The sequence below is a fragment of the Rhipicephalus microplus genome, chromosome 5 (genome assembly GCF_043290135.1).
Source record: "Rhipicephalus microplus isolate Deutch F79 chromosome 5, USDA_Rmic, whole genome shotgun sequence".
In the NCBI taxonomy this organism is placed as follows: Eukaryota; Metazoa; Arthropoda; class Arachnida; order Ixodida; family Ixodidae; genus Rhipicephalus; species Rhipicephalus microplus.
Window position 1 is genome coordinate 197140862 of NC_134704.1, and position 7348 is coordinate 197148209.

Consider the following 7348-nt stretch of genomic DNA (forward strand, 5'->3'; position numbering starts at 1 on the left):
TTGTTTACGCAGTTGTCGCTCCGCCACCGCGATGGCTGTCTTGGTATTTTTTCTCAGTTTGCACCAGCTGTACTTTATGCTTGTGTTGGTGTCTTGGCTAACACTGCACAACGCGATGGCAGCAGTGGTTCTGTTGCGGCACAGCGCTCGCCGCAGGCGTATCCGCAGCCTGACGCACCGTCCGCTGTTCACCCCTGGCTGGTCTCTCCAGGAATTCGCCGTACCGAATATAAATAATATGTTCTCGCATAAAACAAAGATTCGTATTAAACTTACAGAAATAAATATCGTTTCTGCACCCTTTGAAATATTCCAAAGTGTACATTTTTTATATGGAGCGCCACACAGACCGATAAGTGCCTGAACATGAACAATATTGCAATTTTTTTCAAAGTTCATGTGCCAGTGCTTCCAAACTACTGTCTTTGCGACTCGTGTTTTTCCCCCACTTACCGTCAACAGTGCAAGCAAGCAATGCAGCTGCGTTGTCTCTGGAAAAGTTGAAAAGCTGTAAAAATTTTGACACTGGTCAAGAACACTGCATTGCTTCCCCGCAAAGCACATTAACATACACTAGTGGTGAATGCGTTTTAACAAGGAAATGCGGTTCTTTTCCTACCGACTAGAATTGTTTTACCGCGCTGCGTATAATATTTCACTTTTTCGAAGTTTCGTCGCAACCTAACTGCCACCATATTTAGGAAGTTAAAATTTTCTTTAGAAAATTGGTTCCAAAAATGAATAGTGTAGTAAAGTGACCAACCATTACTTTTTAGAGTGTAATCGTAGATGGTCTAGCGTACTGTCTGGGATATTTCGCGTGGAACGACCCTCATCTCCTCCAAAACCCGAACACTAAACCCGAAAAAACGTTCGATATGCCCAAGTCCATTCAGGGATTCATGAAACACGAATTAAAAAGAGCGAAACCAACCCTACGCTTTTTCTCTGGGGGAAATTACAGGTATTGGTAAAGGCACTTAATTTTTATGATAAATCAATTTACACCACTTGCAAAAAAACCCAAAACAAAACTTACAAAGAATAAAATAACCGAAAGTATTTGCCTTTTCATAGTCGAACCTGGCTGTGAAGAACGCAAAATAAATGCAAGCGGAGTTGGAATGCGGCGCATTAGTAGACAATTCTGTGAATTTACGCAAATGTATTCTGATGGCGAGGTGACCACAAACTTTATTAAAGCGTTCATGTGCACGTATTTGAGATTTCTGGCGCACAAGCCGATTTCCTGCTACGGGCAGAGCAAAATAGCCGGTCGTGAGAACGATAATCAACAAGCTCTCGTAGGAGGTGCCAAGCAAGATTTAAACGTAAAAGTGATCTGCATTTACCGCATAACAGAACGGTGTCCTCCGCGCGTACCGCGCGTACCGGCCGACAGAGAAAGAGCAACGTCGGAGTGATGGGGACAGGGGAAGCGGAGACGGCGACGGGCGGGAGAGGTCACGAGCCGTCAACTCAGCGCGACCGGTCATACATGCCCTTTCTGAGCGCGGCGAGTTCGGTGAACCTACCCCCTGTCTCCGGGTCGACGGGACTCGCCGCGACGACTCTCCGCCCCGACGCGTCCGCTTATACATGGGGAGGGCGAGTCCAGAAAACCTGTTTATTTCGACTCAACGCGCCCTCGTCGGGTCAATGTAAACGGGCCTTGTGTAGTTTTGAATATTATGAGATAATATTCTTAAAGTTGGGGGCAGTGTCACAAAACGAGCGCTCAAAAAGGGCACGCCGCCAAATTCTCGCGTCGAAACGCCGGAGTGACGCCGCGAGGTCAACGATAAAAAAAGAGAAAAGAAAACAAACATTCAAAGACTCCCGGGCGCGCGACTCTCTCCCTCGGAAGCGTGGGCTCGCCGACGAACCTCCTCACCCCACATCGGCGGCCGAGCAAGCACTCGACATTTCTAGAAAGAAAGAGGCGTGCTAATGCCGGGTTGAGTCATCCGACGCGGACGGCCCTCGTATCGTCTCGACCTTTCCCCCAGCCTTCGCTGCGCATCGCGCCGACGAAATGATGAGAACTTTCTGGAATCTCGCGCGGAAGGTATTTAATCGAGCAGCCGAGACGAGAGATCAGGAGAAGACGGAAGTTAGCGCCAGAGCGCGTAGGGATTCCGCTGTGTAGTCGGCGAAGGTTTTGTCCGTGGAGACAAGGCAGGAGAAGAAGATGATTTCCACCTGAGGGGTGGCGACTCGAGCTACAGGCAAGAGTGTGTGTTTACCGCTATCGAGCGAAGACGCGTGGCAACAGCTGCGTGTGTGAAGCCGACGTGTTTCCGGCGAAGAAGTTTGAAGCTTGGAGTGGCCTATTGAAGACGTGAGGTTTCCTGGAAGAGAAACTTCGGCGAGGTTTCCTGGAAGAGAAACTTCGGGGCAGCAGAACGACAACAACGCTGGACTTTGAGTGAGTGATTCTCGGAAGAGTATCATCCAGACTTTTGTTCCAAGAACTTTGGGCTGGATAGGTTTTCTATCTCTTTAGTCTTTAAGTGTCTTGGTTGTTCAATGCATGCGACTGCATTGTAGTGCGTATCGTTGTCTGTGTCCGTTGTTTCGAGTGTGGCTGATTGCACTGTGTAGTACGTTGTTCGATTGGTGACATATTGTACTCAACTATTGTGGAGTGTGCATACTTGTGTATTGTTTTTGATCTGCCATTTTTGAGAATATAATTTTTGTTTTGTTTGTCAACTCTCGGCTCTTACTTGTTCTTTGGGCCACAGCCGGCGTCCGCTGGCGCGCCAAAAAGGACCACTTCTAAATTGTCCACGCTTCCGTGGTGCGGTTCGGGGGGCCGAAACTTCGGCCCTTGGAATTAGCCCGGCGATCGCCTCCCGAGTTAATGGGACCTGTGTGACAAAAGCTGACATAAAACAACTACCACCCTGTAACAGTGACATCAGTGGTCTACAGGCTGGCGATGCACGTCTAAAGGAAAGACTGCAGGCATGGATAGAGGATGAGGGGGTGCTGTGAGAACTGCAGAATGGGTTTCGGAAACACAGGGGGTTGGAAGACAATCTGTTCTCACTGACGCAGTGCATCAAAATAGCAGAAAAGGAACTAAGTCCCCTGTGGCTAGTGTTTTAGGATATCTAGGGAGCGTACGATAGCGTGGTTCAAGAGGACTCGTGGGGAATACTGGACACACTAGGTGTAGAAGATGGAGTCATTAATCTTTTAAAGAAATCTATAAAAGTACGAAGGTAGTTATAAAGTGGGAAAACAGGTATCCAAGCCCACAGAGGTGAAACAGGCGCTTAGGCAGGGGTGTCCCCTGTCAACCTATTATTTATGACCTACCTACAAGGATTAGAGGCGAAATTACAGGGAAGTGGACTTGGCTTCAACCTCTCTTTCGTGAAACAAGGAAAACTCACTGATCAGGCACTACCAGCATTGATGTACGCAGATGATATAGTGCTAATAGCCGACAACAAGGAAGATTTGCAGAGATTGATGGACATCTGCGGTAATGAGGAAGATAGGTTAGGTTTCAGATTCAGTAATGAAAAATCAGCAGTCATGATTTTTAAAGATAATGAAGGTTGTAAGATTAGGATACAGGAAGTCGCGCTAGAGAAAACAAATACAAATATCTGGGCGTATAATTAAGCAATGGGACCGAGTACCTAATGGAACACGAGATATACGTGGCGACTAAAGGAAACAGGAATGCCGCAGTGATGAGAAGCAGGGCACTGTGGAATTACAATAGGTATGATGTTGTGAGATGTATGTGGAGAGGGGTCACAATTCCTGGACTGACGTTCGGCAACGCGGTCTTGTGCATGAGATCAGAAGTTCAAGCAAGATTAGAAATTAAGCAACGTAGAATAGGTAGTTTTGCTTTAGGAGCTCACGGGAATACACCAAATTAGGGAGTACAAGGTGATATGGGATGGACATAATTTGAGGGCAGGGAAGCTAGCAGCAAGATAAAGTTTGAGAAGCGATTGAGAGAAGTGGGGGAGAAGCGTTGTGATAGGAAGGTATTCAGCTACTTGTACATGAAGAATGTCGATACAAAATGGAGGAAGCGAACCAGGAAGTTGACTGGTAAATACTTAGATAACAGCAGGTGGCCAAACCAAAAAGAACTATCGCTGAAGAAGAAGGTACGTGGAGGAAACTGAGACCGATAAGTGGGGAATTGGCATGATTAAAAAGTCCGCACTAGAAATCTATCAAACTTTTAAGCAGGAAACTGCCAAGAAAACGATTTATGATAATACTCGATGTAGTTCTCTACTGTTTGAGGCCAGGACGGGACTATTGTGAACCAAGACATATCGGGCCAAATACGAAGGGGTAGACACGGCATGCAGTGCGTGTGGAGGGGAAGAGGAAACTGCCGAACACATGATAATAATCTGTAAAGGGCTTCACCCTATAGTTCAGAATGATGGCGCAGAGTTTTTCAAAGCACTGGGGTTTAGGGAGAGGGAGGGGAAAGTATACTTTAAGCGCTTAGAATTAACTAGGAGGAGGTTATCTGATAGGTGGCTAAAGTCAAAGCACGAGTGAAAATTAAACCCTTCACTGCAAAGTACCAGTCCTGAACTTTACTATTTAACGGGAAAAAAGAAGATAAAACTAGTGGTCAGTGCGTGCGGTTTGGTACAGCGTACTTCGCAAAAAACTGTCGTGTAGTCAGCTCCAATGTAGTCAGCCCCAATTTTTAGTGCGACTACATTGTATACAATGCAAGTATACCAGGAAACTCGTTAAAAACCAGGAAACTTGTTAAAAATCACCTGGGCAGATTAAAAAAAGCAAGCGAACACAAATTTCAAGCGTTGGACGGCCAGAATATCGCTTGAATTGTTCCGAACGAAGAGAAGACTGGCAACTGCACAAAGAAATGTGGGAGACCTCAGAACGATCAACCAGAATATTTCTTGTGCGACTTTGGACGAAAAGATCAAAAGTCTTCTTCCTAAGCAACGCCTTGCTGTTAAAGTTGCTTTGACGCGGCATCCAGAAAGTCTACAAGAGGTATTTCGTACGACAAAACATGGCTGTTGGAGCGCATACTCATGCGTATGAAGAGCCATAAGCTCTACGAACATGTGAGGAAGCATGAAATACTTGCATTCCCCAGCAAGTCTTTCCTGGACAAACACATGGCTGGATTCAAAAGCTCATTTGGATTCAACACTGCTGTCTTTGATGCAATGAAAAAGAAAACTGAGGGAGTGGATGTATAGAGTTGCCACAGTGGCCTCGTCTTTTACGAGATAAAGCTCTCAGAAAACATTAGTGTGAAAGCCTCTAAAGCGATAAGTGGCTTCGTGGACCTCAGCCCATTTAGTGAGAACAACGACTCAATTCTGAGCGACCGTGCACTCGTCATAATGTACCAGCCCCCTCGGGTGTGTGGCTCAGTTTAAGGCAGAATCGATATGTTTATTTTACCTTGCAAACATATTTTCAAGTGGCCTTTAAGCTGCGTTGCATAACAGAAACTACGCTCACAAGTGCTCCGTGGCTAACGACTTTTTTTTTAATTTCTGTAGGAAAGTCGACCCAGATCCTCGGAGTATTTGCTTCCAAGGGCAATGTCGAATCTCATGTATTGTCGAAAATTCTTGTGGAGGCTACCATCTTGGCCGAGAAGTCCGGCTTTTCTGTTAACTACTGGACCAGTGACGGTGCCCCTTGGAATCGGTGTCTTTGGAAGCTGCTTGGCATTAAAGGTAGGCAACTTGGATCGGCACACTTGTAATTCATCCTCCGTTGCTTTAAAGAGACAGGGCGTGCAAACACGGACCCAAGATAGAAGTAAATAAGACACCACAAACGCCGCCTTCTCGCCACCTTGACTTCTCTTGTGTGTCCATGTTTGCACGCCCTGTTTTTTTAACATGAATACTTGCCAACTACCTCACCTCTCTGTTATTTTAAGCTGTAAGCTTGTTGCGCCGCTCTCATTACTGCACTTTTTTTACTTCCACAGCTTCATGAAGGACATAACTTGCAAAGTATCCCATATCCAGCTGACCCAAGAAGGAGCCTCCATATTTTTCTGATTTTTCTCACTTGATTAAGTGCGTACGGAATGCTTTTGTGTCTAAAGGCGTCCAAATTCCAAGTGGTCATGCCAATGCAGACGTAATCAAAGAAACGTGGAAGAAGGACATGGATTCACTAACTCTTAAAGTGGTACCGCAAATAACCACATCACACCTCTATCCTAACGCATTTGAAAAAAAAATGTGAGTGAATTTAGCCTTTCAGCTATTTAGCGAGGAAGTGTTAAAAGGGATTTTTTTTTCTACAAAGATCATTTGGATAGACACTTTAGCACAACCGAGTCAACAAAATATCTTGTGAAGCCTATGGAAAGGTTAATATATGTAATGACCTGAAGAATACCTTCTAAAGGCCTGCGCCCCAACTCGCCCAGTGCGAAATTTTGAGAAGAATTCATTGAGTTACTTGCAGATTGGGACAATTATTCTAGCAATCATGGTGGCGGATTTCTTAGCCCAGGAACTGCCCTTGGTCTGCGCGTGACCATTAAGAGCACTCAGTTCCTTTTGGACTACTTAAGCAGCTCGCTAGGCTACAAGTACTTCTTAACGGTGAATCTTAGTCAGGATAAAATGGAAAACATGTTCGGTGTCGTAAGGCAATCATTTGGTTGCAATTTATTTATTTATTTATTTATTTTTATTTACAGTATGCTGCAGTCACAAAGGACCATGCAGGTGTCAAAATATACAGTTTCAAATTTACAAGCATAAAGGGAGCCGTAAGGCACACAAACTCACTGAAAAAGGAAACAAAGCAATCTTACGGCATATCTACAAGTATTACCTGCGCAGCCTAAAAGTATGACCACCCTTCACCTGAACAGTTTTTAATTATAATAAACAGCCTTTCATTCTACAGTCTGGCAAGGTCTCCTAGAAACGGAAACTTAACAGGAGACTTCATAACCTAACTCCTAAAGCCAGCTGAGGTTGGAAAACAAAAGGCTGACCGTAGGATAGAAATAATTGATCAACTATTGGATTATGGCAATTTGGAATGTGCAGAATCTGTTAGGAACACAAAGCAAGCAGTTTGATCATGACAACTGAGTCGAAAAGCGCATCGACAGTAGGCTAGTGCATTACATAGCTGGCTATATGTTGTCAGAAAGTCGCTGAGAAGATCGGCATGTCCCGAGTGTGCCTCTTGCCTTTGTTTTTTGCCCCTACAGGCGCAACATGATGAGAATTCTGTGTTCACAAGGTAGTTCGATCACGGGGGTCTAATCTACCCTTCTAATGCTGTTGAGGAGCTTGTCTCAAAAGTTGAAGACACATTTACTGTG